The sequence below is a fragment of the Talpa europaea genome (genome assembly GCF_964194135.1).
Source record: "Talpa europaea genome assembly, chromosome: 1".
NCBI lineage: Eukaryota > Metazoa > Chordata > Mammalia > Eulipotyphla > Talpidae > Talpa > Talpa europaea.
The window spans coordinates 142551272-142565243 of record NC_140073.1 but is presented as its reverse complement, the minus strand read 5'-3'; positions in this window follow the sequence as shown (position 1 = coordinate 142565243).

The window sequence follows — 13972 nt, the reverse complement described above, 5'->3', positions numbered from 1 at the left end:
AGGTAACACCCTTCAAAGACTTGGAGGTGAGATGGTTTGGGCTGGGCAACCTCAGGATGGAAGCTGCTTCCACTCCCAGCCCAAACATCCCTCATTAGTTTTTTTGAATGTGCCCCCCCCCCCATTACACACCCCTGACACTTTGAATAACCCCTGGAAATTAGAACTGGGACTGTCAGTCTCTTGTGCACTGCCATGTCTATGTGGCTTTAGTCTTGTGAGGTTGACCAGATGCCCCCCCCCATGCCAGAGTGCAGCTTAACAATAACAGAGTCTGTGTTTTTTTTCTGGGGTTTGTCACACTCCCTCAGGCAGTCATAAAACAAAGAGTGCTTAAATGATCAGAAACCATAGGACATCTACCAAGGTATATTATGGGGATGCCCCAGGATGTGGGTCTTATGGATGCTAGGCTGGATGCCTACATCACTCTCTTTTTTAAAAAGATTTATTTATTTATGTATATAAGAGCTGGGGTACAGGCCAGAGGTGCAGGGGATGAGAGGATTCACCAGAGACATAGTGGGGAGCAGAACAGGTGGATCTACTGAAATACACTGCTGAGGGGAGCAGCAAGACAGGAGAGGTCTGCTGTGCCATGTGGGTCAACTCCCTGGCGGGGGATCGAACTCATGCTGCAGTGGCTGGTGATAGCTTCATAGTGCTGAGACTTTAACCCCTGTGCCACCAGGGAGGGCCCCTGCCTACATCTCTTAAGGCCGCTTGTACTAACTAGAGAAAACTGTAAAGAACTCTACTACGAGGAAACACACTCTTCTTTGTGTCCCTGATAATGCAGAGAAGACCAGTGCCAGGTGCTAAAGGGTTCTCTTTCAACGTCTGCTGACTTGAGTTCATCTGCTGGTAGCTTCCTTGACTTTTCTGAAAGGACCACAGAACTTGAGAAGCATGAAAACAACTGAGTGTTTCTTTCTCTTTTAAGCACTTTCTCTCTCAAAAACTGACTCAATGCATGAGAGTTAGCACTGGTCCATGGACTCTGAGTTCTATTATTTTACTGATGAGGAACCTGAGGAAAATGGGGTTGATTTGTCAAGCACGGTGGCAGGTAGAATTCGAAAATGATACCTGGCCTCATATAATCCCCACCCTTTGAGTGCCAGTTACATACATCATTTGCTTTTAACCCTTAGAATGTGGCAGAGATGATGGAATGTTACTTATAGGGTATGTTACCTGATATGGCAAAGGTGAAGGGATTGCTCAGATTTAATTAGCATTTTCCTTTGATGCAATCAAATGGTCGATTATCCAGGGTGAACCTGACCTAATCAGGTGAGCTTTTTGTCTTGGGTGTTAATTTTTTTTTAATATTTTTCATTTATTTATGCATGCAAGAATTGGGGTGTAAGCCAGGGGTGAGGGAGGGGTGGTGAGAGGATTCACTAGAGAGAGTGGGGAGCAGAACAGGCAGATCCACTGAAACACACTGCTGAGGGGAGCAGCAGTTGAGACAGGCGAGGTCTGCTGCGCCATGTGTGTTGCTCCCTGGACAGCAGGGATCGAATTCATGCTGCAGTGACTGGCAAGAGCTTGATAGCATTGTCTTTAACCTGGGGCCACCAGGGAGGCCCCAGGTGAGTTTTTGAATAAGAACATATGTGTTCCCTGAAACTAGAAACTTAAACCTGTGGGGTCTCTCTCTCCTTCTCTTCTGCAATAGCTATTTTTTGGCATGGGCAGAGGGATTTGCTCTCTGAGCTGGCAGGCAGCCACCTCCTCCTGACCCCCTATCCAGTTCACACGAGTTGTTTCAAGCACTCATTTATCTCCACACCTCACATTTTCTTCCGGTAACAGAGACAACTCCCTAAAAAGGGGAGGTGCCATGTTCCTTGCCCCACCTAACGAGGGGTGGAGCTGAGTGGCCAGGTGAAGCTATACAGCACTTGAGGCAGGTGGGCTCAGAAGAGACACATGGAATAGAGTCCACTTGTTTTTTGACTTTGGACTTATACCAAGGTCTTGGGGGACTTGGAGGAGACACATGAAAGAGATATGTAGAGACAAATATGAGAGCTGCATGGGTGAGAGACATATGGGAAGGCTGACAATGGCAGATGTTGCCTTGGTTTGTACTTCAGTTTTCCTTGTTTTGTCCCAGACTTGCCTGGCCCCTAGGACCCCTTCCCTATGGTTCCCCACAGAAGGTGTTTTAGACTTATGGCAGGCTTTGGGGCTTCAGCTGCCCCACCTCAGGGCAACCCTCTATGGCTGGGCATTTACCCATGAGGGGATGGGTAACTTAGGATATTTTATTCTTTTGTCTTTTCTCTCTCTCTCTCTCTCTCTCTCTGCACACTAATCCTATTAAATTCTTTCACACTAAGTAAGCTTTGTCTTTGTATGCACAGATGGCCAGACCCCTGTAGAACTTCCAGGTTTGGGGCTGCTGGGATGCCCCTCTGTGTGAGCACTAACATTCCCACATAGACATGTTGACCAGCTCTTGACCTCCCTCGCCCAGATCAAATCAAGCAGGTGTTCTTGTCCCTACTTCCTCCTCTGCTACCTCTCTGCCTTCCTGGGAAGCTGAGTCTGGTTCCTGTCAATAACTTGGACTCGTCCCTTAAGCGCAGACGGAGGTGTTCTTCCCTCCCTAGTGTCTTCTCTCTGGGCATTCGTGCTTCTATTGCCATATTCTCATAGATGATCCCCAGGCCTCTACCGCCAGCCCTCCTACTTCTAGACCTGCTGTATTCTGTGCTGAGTAACTTTACCAAAAGCACCCCTTGTAGGAGAGCAAAAATCTGCCATCTCAAAATATATCGCTTTTGGCAAAAGCTTGATATTCACTCTGAGGCTAAGTGAAAGTAGCTGTGATATTTATCTGTAAATTTCTCTCTGTGAGGGCCTCTCTCAGGAAGACCTAATCTTCTCTCTTTCCCTTGAGAAGGTAGAACTTAAATCTGTATTCCTTTGTTTTCCCTGGTAAATGCCCTAACTGACTTGCTTTCTTCTCCCAACCTCCCTTGTCTCAAGTATTTAAGATGTTGTCTGAAGCCTCCTGGGCCAAGTTACTCAATCTTGCTGGGTCTCTCCCATGTATGCTGGAAGTACACAGGTTACTATTAAATGTGTATGACTTTTCCTCTTGTCAATCCGTGTGATGTTAGTTATTTTCCAGCCTAGCAAAACCCAGTGGGATACAGGATGATTTCTTTTGTGTCCCCAAAAATCTCTACCACGTTCTCTCCACTTTGCTTCAGTGCTCCCCCTGCCTGTATCACCTACTTCCCACCCATCTTCTCAGAGGTCCCTACTCTCAAAACTCACAATAATTTATCCTCACTTTCCTCAAAGATTCTTTTAATGGTTACCAAATTCTAGTAAGCAGAATTTAAAAGGAAATCAACACTCTTCCTTCTTAGTATTTGGGAATGTTTGGGTGAATGTTTTCAGGATATAGTATTAATGTGCAGCCAAGGGGCACCCCTGGTCCCCAGACAAATGAAGTGGATGCCCTGCCATGGAATTAGTGTGCATATAGAGAATTAGAGAATATTCCTAATAATACTTTCCCAATAAAACCCCCAAACCTACTCATTCCCTATAGGCAAATGCCCAGCCAAACAGGGTCACCCAAAGTTAGGCCACTGAGGCCCAAAAGCTTGCCCCAAGTCTAAAGCACCTTCTGGCAGGAACCACAGGAAAGGAGCAGAAGGGACAAGCCTGGGAAGAAGGAGAGATAAAAACACAAATCAAGATAATGGCCATTGTCTTTGCCAAGGACTATCTCCCCACATCTCTCACCCACTTATCTTTCCCAAGTCTCCCCCATTTCTCTCCTCCACATCTCCTCTAAGTTTCCCTCCCAGAAGTTGCAGGTGGGGCTGATGAAGCAAGAGAGGGAGTCCATGTGTGTTGGTTATATATACCAAGCATGGTTGCTTGACTCTCCCCCCAGTTTCCCTGCTCCGGAGGTCTAGTTCATGGCACTCTGTAGTCCAAGGTGGCTGCATATAAGTGGGGGTGGGGAAAATGACACCCCTTCACTGTGCTGTGATGCCCCGCCCCCTTTCAAATGAAGAAATTCAATAAACATAATAGTGTACGTGAAACTGGAGTTACATGTTCTTTATATTTGAAAATTCAGTCTACGGAAGTGGAGGAAGCAAACAGGCCTGGGTTGGGCGGGGGTGGGGTGGGGGGCCTGGAGTAGTGGATGTACAGTCACACTAGCCTGTCTACCTTTGTGTGTGCTTGAGATTCTGCACAATAAAAATGTTACACCGCAGAGGGCCTAAAAATTGTCACCAGGTGAGACCCTCTCTCACAGGTTCTGGTTCTGGCCACCTGCTCCCACAAATGCAAACAAGAGGACCTTTGGTACAGCAAAAGAAAAAAAAATATTCTAAACAACAGGGCAGAAAGAGAGGTAGAACTAACAGGGGAGAGGGAAAGGAGATAGTCCTGTTATCAGTGGATTGTATGAGGTGGGATGGAGTTACAGCTGCAGAGCAAACAGAGGCTTGCTGAGCAAACAGTTACAGCTGAGAGGGGCACCCGTGCCCCAGGTGAGGGGGCCACCAATGTCCACTACCCAGAGGGGAAACTGCTTTCCACAGCAGCTCCAATGAAAACAAAGAGAAAAAGGGAGAGAGAGAACTCACATGCATCACCCCTTTTTAAAGTCTTACAAAATGGAAACTCTGTTCCACCCCCTTCCCAGCAGCCCCCTCACTCAGGCAATCAGGGTTCAGACCACAGCACTGCACAGGAGTCAGCCCCTTGGGCTGGGCTGGTGTCCAGAAGCTGGAGGTCAGCATTTAGGTCTTCATTGTGCCAGCTGTCTTCAGCTGCCTCAGGCACTCAAACACGTCTTCTTGATAAAATTAAATAACCAGTCAAATCTTAAAAAAAAAAAACAAAGCTCCAAGGATGGTGAGTCAATGCTGTTTTCATGGGCCCTAATGGTGACACAGGATGACAGCGAACTGCAATTGCCTCTCTGGAACTACGCGCCTCCCAGACACCCCAGCCTGCATCCTTCCTGGGCCTTGCCATGGGCTGCGCGCATTTGTGATCATTGTTCTACAGCTGTGAGAGGATGGATGGATAGACACACAGACAGATAAACAGAGAGAGGTCAGGAAGTTATTTGTGTGTTTTCAGTCATTTCTCTTTCCGGAGGTGAGGGCATTGGGTCTAGAGACCACCCCCAACTTGGTCTGTGACAGGTCACCCCTGGGTCTCTAGAATACAGATTGTTGTTACCCTACATTTCACATGCTACTTCTTGCCCAAGTCCAGGATTGAGACAACCCTGATACATTTTCAGAACAGATGTGACAGGTACAGGCAGTCACATCAGTGGGGCCTGCGCTTGTGGTTGGTGGATCAAGGAATCACTGTTCTAGATGACCCTCACCTTTCTGAGGGTCAAAAATATAGCCCCCATGGCTCTCCAGGCCTCTGGCTCCTACTTCAGACTGACTTTCCATCTCTAGAGCCAATACTGACCTCACTGGTTTCTTCCCAGACTCTCAGAGTAGAATTGTGTCCCATTCATTCCAAAGTCTAGGCCAACATCAAGCCCAGGAAATACCCAAAAAGGACTGCACAGCCTCCAGCATGGTCACCCATCCCCACCACCAGCACCCTGACACCTTTTGCCCTGTGGTTGGGTTTTAATAGGCTTTGGAAAGCAAATGATTAGGGAAGGTTTAATAATTATCAACAAAGGAAATTAAATTTATGTGATCTCATTTCTTCTGCCTTTAATACTTCGGCAACCTAGAAAAGATAACTAGAAAGAGGGGCTGGTTGCTGAGACACCAGAAGAGAAGGAAAGGAAGGTAGGCAGGCAGGGAAGGGAGCGAGAGAGACACAGGGAGAAGAGTTGGGGGAAAGAAGGAAAGAGAAGGGGGATGAAAGAGGAACTGACTTCATTCATTCATGCACCCACAAACCCTCCTGAGGGTCTGCGATGTGCCCGCGCCATTCTAAGCCCAGCCAGCATGGGGGGGAGGGGGGGGCGTGCTCAGACCACCTGTTCTCACACACTTTCTTTCTAGACACAATCAAGACATTAAAAACCAAGGAGAATAGACATGTAGACCTGAAAGCTCTGGTTATAAAGACCCTGTGCAAAGATGGAAGACGGTATCAAGAATAACAATACCTGCCACTTGAGTGTTTTATTCCATTTTATGGGTTAGATTGTGTCCCTCAATTTCACAAGCTGAAGTCCTAGCCCCCAGAATGTGCCCTTATTTGTAATTATAGGATGATGATGATGATGATGATGATGATGATGATTGTAGGATTGCTGCCGATGTGATCAGGTAAGGTGTGGTGGGTAGGACTTCCAGCGTGACTGGTGTTCTTGTGAAAGGGGAAACTTGGACAGATGCACACTCAGGGAGGACACCGTGAGAAGAAGGTTGGAGTCAGGCTGTGCCAGCCAAGAACCAACCAGAAGCTGAGCCAGAGGCCTGGAGCAGAGCCTTCCCTGGAGCCTGCAGAGGGAACAGGCCCTGCCTGCAGCTTGGTCTTGACCTACCAGCCTCCGTGACGTGGTACATTTTTGTCATTGAAGCTGCCCCATTTATAGCCCCTTGTTACAACAAAAGCTGTTACAACAAAGCTGCTGGGCTCCATGAGCTACGTGGCTACTAACCCACGATGACCCATTGACAGGCTCCACATCTCATTTTCATATATCCCATATAACAACTGACCCGGAGGAAGGTCAGCAACTGGCTCAGACTGAGCTGCTTTCATTTAAAGTGTTATCCAAAGCCTGGCACTCGGGGGAGCCACCCTCCACTCCGGTCTACCCTAACCAGGCAAATCCCACATCTCTTTCCACTTAATCTGTCAATCCTTGTTCTAAATAGATGTCATCTCTTTCACTGATTTTCAGTTAAGGTGCTTCTGCCTCCTGCTTGGAGACTGCACTGGCACCTTTACCTAAGTCTAAGGGGAAGGATCTGGGGAGGGGTGATGTTTATGCTGTGGGTGCTACTTCCACTCTTACCTCCTCATCATCCAACAAATGGGTAGCCAGCTCTCCTGGTTTTGTGCCATCTCTGTGTGCAACCTCTAGTATACCCGCCAGCATGTATACATAGGTGCATACACACACACACACACCAGCCATATTACAGACTTTTCTATTTATAAGTTCTATTAGCGTTTAATTTGCATTTTTTGGCCAGTGTGGCTCTCATTTTCAAAGTGCCGGACCCAAGTAAAATACCACAGTTGTTGTCACTGGCTAATGATGGTCTAAAACAACAGGTAGTTGCTGAGTGAAGGCCTGGTGACATGCTGTTGTATTATCAAATGATTTAAGGGGTTTTCTTGGTAATTTTGATTATACTCAATTCTTACATTTCAAGCTGGCTGGAACTACTATCGAAGCCATTACTGCACTGTAATTAAAAAAAAAATAGTGGGAAAATGAAATCATCAAACAGGACATCAAAAAGTGCACGCCAAGCTCAAAAGCTTGCACCCTAACATTTAAACCATAATCACAACACGGGTAGTGATTTGTTTTCATCAAAACATCAACCAACGCACTAAATTAATGTCATTTTGCATTTTGTTGGGTTTGTTGTTTTGATTGAGTTTATTTACAGATTTGTGGGATTTTACAGTGAGATAAGTGTATGCCATAATATACTTGTGCATGTTTAGTTATACTACAACTAACATATGTAAGCCCAACAACAGGAGTACTTGTAAGTTGTTATTTTAGGAATTCGTAATTACTCGCATCTGTGACACAAAGGGTTGACAGACCAATATATAAAAGGATAAAATAGGAGCACATCAACATTACCAACAGTCCATGAAAATCATGCAGGGATAAAACCAAGGGTTCAGGAAAATGTTAGAACAATTAGGGGAGAGAAAAATTTTTCATTCAAAACCTAATTTATTCAATACTTAAATAAATTATTAAATGTCTTATGTACTAGACATATAATAAGTTATGAAAGTAATTTATTAAATGTCTTATGTACTAGAGCCTCTTGGTCAAGAGGTAAGGAAGGAAGGAAAAGCAGAAATAAGATACCAAGATAAGGCCCATGAGTCTTTCAAGTGATTTGGTCTAACAGGGAAGCAGAACTACACTAGGTAATACTGATTAAACACTATTGAGGTTCACCTAAAAGGCCGCTTTCAAGGCTCACAAAATTGATGGAGAGGCAATGTTATTCCCCCATTTTACTGATGAGGAGACAGAGGAACACGTGGGATAATTGCTACCATCCAGCCTACATCCTTAGGAAGTCTCACATGAGAGTCAGGGAAATCTTCCAAGGTAGATGAGATTTCATTGGGATTTCTCATGATGATTAGGAGTTTGCTAGTCAGCAAGGAAGGGGAAAGGCATTCCTGTTAGAATGAACACTTTGTGCAAAAACCTGAGCCGTGGAAAAGCACAATCTCTCTAAGGAATGGCACAAAGATGTGAACTGGACCATGAGAACATGGTCAGAGTCAGCCGCTTTGAAAGAGTCTAAACACGTCCTTCAACCCCAGGAATGGAATGAACCATGCCCCTGACCGAACCTCCCCACACTAGCAAACAAACAGTGCTTCCTGAAGGCCTGGAAAGCAGACATGAATCTTCCAAGCGGGGCCACCACCCGCCGGTGTGCTGCCAGTGCCCTGCATAGCAAGAGCCTTTGAAATGGCATTATTCACACTGCCAACGTCACCAACGTGTGCAATCATTATGACAATTTCCTGGAAAGGACAGTAAAGTATGTTGTTCTAATAAAATCTGTCTTCTATAGCAACTGTCTTAAAAATGCAAGCGTCTTGGGGGAGGGCATCTTTTCCTGACTCACACAATTTGCCCTATGTGCTAGTGATGGTAAGCACGTTCTTGCTGCTTTTCCCTCTCCAACTGCTGTGAAAGCTACATTCCAACCACTCACTGTGATTTCATTTCACCTTTTCAGGCCCAAACGTATATTAAACCTGCTTCAAGCAATTAACACTTTCTTGCTCCTCCTACCCCATGTGATTCCAACTTTCCTATCGAGCCCATCTCCCTCCTTAATCAGGATCTACCAACACTCCTTAGCCACAGTGGATCACATTTCCTAGGGATCTCATTTTCCCAAAATTCAAACACAGTTCTAGGGTTGTTCATTGCAGGGATGGGCCAGGTCCTGACCCAGAAGATAGGATCTCAACCAGAAACTGCACCTTGGAGCCCTCCCCAGTCTGCAGGATCTGCCTGGAACCACTCCAGAAGCCTCCTAAACATTGACTCTTACACTATTAACTTATACATTGCTCACATAGACATATAAATCATTCTGAATGATAGTTGGCTTCTGCTCCTTCACAAGTCAGCCTGAGGGTCAATTTAGACTCCAGTTTGCTCGCCACCGTAGCCAGCACCACTACTAAGCTACCTCTAAAGCAACCTATGGTTTAACCCGCAGATCATCCTAACTCCATTCTATGAGAAATTTCACATAAAACCTAGAACAACATTGTGCAGCAAGGATACACATTATTTCAGGATGGCTGCCACTCAAGGGGAGACCTGTGTGGGACGTGGCTGGAGGAGAAGGCGAGCTGCTGTCTGTCACACTGAGTTTCTTTTCGACTAACTCTCAAACAGGGATGGAGAGATGTTCACTCATACTCAGTGCAGGTGGCGCAGAGAGGAGAGCGGTTCTATTACTCTGCTTTGGGAACGTTTGAAATTTTCCACAGTACATATTTTAAAATTGAAAAAAGACGGTTTTATGCACTTTGACCAAAGACTATTCTAGCATCATTCACCAGAGAAGCTTTAAGGAGATCTGTAATGAACCCAAAGTAGACAGATTCTGGCCAAGTCTTACCTGGTCTCCAGGTGAAGAGATCATGAAGAGCCAATGCTGGTGGGACTTTGGGGGTGCTCCTAGCGCAGGCTGGATTGATGCTGTCCTGGCACACACAGGGCGGTAGAGAGACTGGGGGGGCCCCACAGGTGTGAATGAATGGGGACCCTCCATCCCAGCTTTTGTTGCCCCCACCCGTCCCTGTACTCACAGCCTTGCCCCAGTGTCTGCCTCCCACCCTCTTGGAAAGGAGGCGTGTTGACAATGATGTACCTATGCTGCCACCTAGCCTTCGGCGGTGTCACTGCAGCGCACTGCTCTGCCCAGACCTCTGTCTTGCTAACCTGAAGCCTCCGGGTTCTCTATTTCTTGAAGGTCACTGTACCTTAGTTTTGGACCAGAGACCGGCAGCAGCAGCCGCATGCCTGAGGTGTGCCGGCCAGTGGGAAAGGCTGATGTCAATCTCATAAGGGCTTCTAAGCGGAATAATTACTCACTGTGGTTTGGGCAAGTCTGTCTGTGAGTGGTGAGAGCAATGCAGAGGAGCAAATGAAGACAAGACCCTTAGCTGATGTTTTTCCTTTCCAACCAGAGGAATCCATGACACTTTGTGTCCTGTTCAAAGTCTAGTTTTCCCAAACCATGTAACCACCCTTGTCAGGAAAACCGCTTAGACACAGAAAATGATCAGAGGACTCAGCTTTTTAAAACAGAAATGCTGTGCACCCTTTGAAAAGTTGTCTACAGAAAAGCACCAATCATTTATCAGTTGCATTTCTTGAAACTTGGTCTGTGTATGCAGTTAGTCTTTTAAGGAAACGGGGAGGGTGGTCTCTGAGGATGGGGACGCAGTGGGTGATATTTAACTTCTTTTTCTTCTCCAAGAAAGATTTGACTGAAAAGCGTCAAGCTCCAACGTGCCAGAGTGGCAGCAAGAGAAAGTGGGCATTGAAGGAAAGCTGGCAGCCTGCTTCTGACATTTGCACCTGACAGAAATAAAATATGCTCCTCCTAATGAAATTCATTGATGGCAACTACTTTTTTTCAGAAGTAACCTGCTAAAGGTGACTGTGAGCAGATCTGGGTCTTCAGAATGGAGGGTAGAGGAAATGGAATCAGGACAGGCTCCTCGGATCCCCATCTCGCAACACCCCACTCAGCCACCATATACTAATCATGGACTCCCAAGCAAATCCCATGCCAGGTCCCCATCTTCGGGTGAGCTCATTACAGAGAATCCCAGGCTCTTGAGAAGTCCTTTTCTTTCGCCTTCTCGGGGTCCCTTGGCCAGCAGCTTTCCCCCAATTAGTCAACTCTGCCCAAAAGGCAGAGTTGCCCTCACAAAGGCAGGCATTTCTGCGTGGAGATAAAGAGTGGGTGTTTACACTCACAGCCTGGAGCACACCCTCTCCCCAGACCCCTCTCCACCCTGCCCAAGAGCCAGCTCCCACCCCCACCCCCTCTTTCCTCATCCCCACCACCTTTTCCTCTTCTCCATGAATCATCCTGCTCTTCCTTTTACCTGTCCTCACACATTTTATTTTCCAGTCACTGGAAGTCAGCTAGACAAAGACACGTCACCAAAGATGTGTCTCAGGATGGAGGGGGCCAGGAACAGGTAACTCATGTGTCTCTGGAAGGAGCACAATTTCCCCATTCATCTTAAATGCTACCAGGGTGCCTGGGGTCGCTTGGGGGGGCAGGGGTGTGTGTGTGTGTGTGTGTGTGTGTGTGTGTGTAGGGTACCGAAATAGAAGCAGGAGCCAGACATGTAGCACCCTGTCCAGCTACTCTTATAGTCTGAGCTTGACAGGAAAGAGAGAGTAACATGTGGTCTCTCAGGCTCCTCAAACACTTCAGCCAAATTTTGGAATATTCATGTTCCCCCTACCTTACCAAAGCCAAGGCTGAGGCCAGAAAAAAAGCCAACAGGTCTCACTGCTCTTTTGTTTTGTTGTTGCTGTTGTTGTTTGGCTTTCTCGGGCTTTTATTGAGATTTTACATGTAGTGCAGCAACTCTTTTTGTTTTTTGAATCACTCTACTCAGCTCCTACCACGCTCCAGACACCTAAAATCCTTTTGGGCAGCAGAAAAAAAAGTGCAACTTTTGTCTGGCTTGAAAATGTGCTGTTTGGCAAATAGATAAGTGAGAACAAAGCTCGGGATCTGGGAGTGTTCACCACAGAGCAAGATGCTCCAGAGAAGCCAGAGAGAGATTTTCTTCCAAGCACTTCTACAGAAAGACTCTTATCATAGATAAGGGTGCAGTCTAGTGGCAAACTTCCTGAAATGCAGCCCCTTCTCCGGAGCAGTCAGAGGCACTTCCACAGGACAAGGGAAATGTGGAAGGGGTGAGGCTCCTACCCAGGGCTCCAAAGGGGCAGGGGCACTAGGCTTTTCCCTGGCCTGGCTGTGAAGTCCACAGCCCATCCATGTCCACTTTAGACAAAAAGGAAAATCATCACCTCCCTTCTCTTAAGACATTAGCTGTCTTTCCTTTGACTGAGGAAATACGGGATTTGTGATGTTGGAATAAATTGTCTGAAGTTTCAAATGGGATCACAATGTTCCTGCTTGGGGTCTCTTCAGAGCAATCACCGTGGCCCCCTCGGCCTGTGCTCCTAGTATTCGAGGGTGCCAATTACCTTTATCACAAGGAGTCGCTCTGTCTGTCACCAAGTACCTCAGAAGAGGTGGCCCTTTCAGTAGCTTTCCGGAGGGACTGGGTTCACTCCAATCTGCCTTCCTTCCGCGGCAAGACAGTCCAGGTCTCGGGGCCAGATTTTCGGACTTAGAATTTCTCCAAAAGGCCAGTCTCTGTAACTCTCTGCTCCCTACAAAGCTGTTGTTTGAAGGACCCTTCCTGCAAGTATATGCAACACACAGGCAGCTTCCCGGGGCCAACAGTGACTGAAAGTGCTCACTTCTTTAACATATGACCAGAGACATTCACTTCACCAATAATAGAAACAGGATTCAATCCCCTTCCCCAGGTTTTTTGTTTGTTTGTTTGTTTGTTTGTTCCTGGGGGGATGGAAATTCAGTTTTTCTTTTCTGTTTTTATCGCTTTAAAATTCAGCCACTACCCATCATTCCTGGCCATTCTCTGCACACCAAACACACACACACACACACACACCTTGCAGGGTAACTTAGACACCAGCAGACAGTCATTTCCCAGGCTTGAGAAGAATTTCTTGGGCACTGTATATATCCAGTTGGCTAGTAAGAAAATTGCCTCTCCCTCCCTCCTGGGCCTTGGCTAGTTAAGGAATGGTAGGGCTGGGGAGACCGGGTTATTCCTCATTGTGTGCACGGTGCTCCAGAACTCTCTCCCACTCAGCCCCCTCCCTCTCCCCTTGCAGCCCAGGCCGGGTTCCCCAAGCCCCTTTCTTATATTCTGGGGCGGGGGAAGACACTGTTCAGAGAGCCAGGGGAGCCCCCGCGTGTCTCGAAGGCCTCTCCCCACCCCCAAACCGTGTGAGTTTGTACTGCAAGCTCCCTGGCATCCTTGGGTTGGGTTGGGTGTTGGAGAGCTCAAATTGCAGCTACAAACTGGCTGGCAGCCAGGGGCCGTCTATTTAAAAGCGCCTGCTCCACCAGAGCCCGTAGTCTCTTTGGAAACTTCTGCCGGGGAAAAGAGCTAGAGAGGAGCTGCAAAGCGGTGTGGGGTTTTTCCTTTTTTTTTTTTTTTTCCCCTTTCTCTTTTTTAATTACCCCCTCCTCCCGTTTGCACCCTTCTCCCGACTTCACGCAAAACCTGCGAATTTCGAAGAGGTGGTGGCAGAGTGGGAGAAAAGAGGTGTCAGGGTTTTTGATTTGGGTGTTTTTTCTTTTTCTTGATTTTAACATTTCCCCCACCCTCTCGGCTGCAGCCGCTGCCTCTTACCTGTTCCGCGGCAGCCGCGTGCCGCTGGCAACTGAGCATTAGAAAGGTGCAGGGTTTTCCATAGATTTTAAACAATTTTTTTTTAAGCAAACCCATTTTTCTCCCCCCCCACACCCCCTGCCCCACAACCTCCGACCCCATTCCGGTGGTCGTTTTGGGGGTGGGGATAATTTGGGGTTTTTTTTCCCCCTGCAAGTCTGACCGGGTCGAGCTTGGGGACTGTTTTCTCCAGCCCCCACTCCCTCTGCCTGCACCTGAC